This window comes from Mastomys coucha, unplaced genomic scaffold (assembly GCF_008632895.1).
Source record: "Mastomys coucha isolate ucsf_1 unplaced genomic scaffold, UCSF_Mcou_1 pScaffold18, whole genome shotgun sequence".
Classification (NCBI taxonomy): Eukaryota; Metazoa; Chordata; class Mammalia; order Rodentia; family Muridae; genus Mastomys; species Mastomys coucha.
The window spans coordinates 18,218,582-18,219,523 of record NW_022196900.1 but is presented as its reverse complement, the minus strand read 5'-3'; the positions used below and the strand labels follow the sequence as shown (position 1 = coordinate 18,219,523).

General features: G+C 39.4%; 1 long non-coding RNA gene across 2 annotated transcripts in view; it reads right to left on the bottom strand.

Moving 5' to 3' along the window:
* Positions 1-942, bottom strand: part of LOC116095331 — a 6,721-nt gene that overhangs the window by 1,476 nt on the left and 4,303 nt on the right. The gene's annotated exons all lie outside the window — the stretch shown is intronic.

The following is a 942-nucleotide window of genomic DNA, read 5'->3' as shown; positions in this document are numbered from 1 at the left end:
GAGTGAGTTCCAGGACAGCCAGGGCTATACAGAGAAACCCTGTCTCGAAAAACCAAAAGAAAAAAGAAGAGAAAAAGAAAAGAAAAGAAAATGTGCTCTATGCGGGTGTGTGACATCTTATCCCTTGTCGGTGGTGAATAAGTGAAGCTATCGATGTAATTTTACATATCTAGCTCAACAATAAGGAAATAAAAGCAAGCTTCCCCAGGCTGGGAAGCTCGAGGTCACATTCCAGGACACCAAAAACCCAAAAGCAAACCAGGAGATGTATCACTAGGATACAGAAGGGTGGCCAGCCTCCTCCCCTACTCAGCTTGACTGGATTTCAGTTGTGCTCTTCAACAAGTCTCAAAAAACAAAACAAAGCAAAAAAGTGTCACCCATGGATATTTCTGTAATGTTTGTGTTTGGTAACATTCTCTGCTTAACGTTTTTTAGACTTCTGTGTAAGTAACGTTACTGTCAGCTCCATGCAGGAAAGAAACATTTCTCATGGAAGAAATGTTTCTTCATCTCGAACTGTGCAGATGGGATATGTAATTAAACAAGAGACTGAATTTTGTTGATCTGAAGATCTCTGCTCTATTTATGGAGTCATTGTGAGCTTTTGTATCTGCACTAATAAATTCTCTCTGAAATGTGTCATCACAAACATTTGCTTGTATTGCTACTGACTTTATGGAAAAGTTAACCATAGATTAACACAGGAAGGCTGATGCCCAAATGTACATTGTTTTTTTCCTTTAGTTAAACATGGGCAAAGATGATCTCCATTCTGGGTAGTGCTCCTGTTGAACCATGTGGGTATATGAGTGAACTCAGGCAAAGCACTTAGAGCACCAAGTCCTGACTCTTGGATAATTCTTTTTTTTTCTTCCATTGTAATAAGGCTGTATTTCAATGACCCTCACATCACCAAAGGATTTTACCTCCATTGTAGCT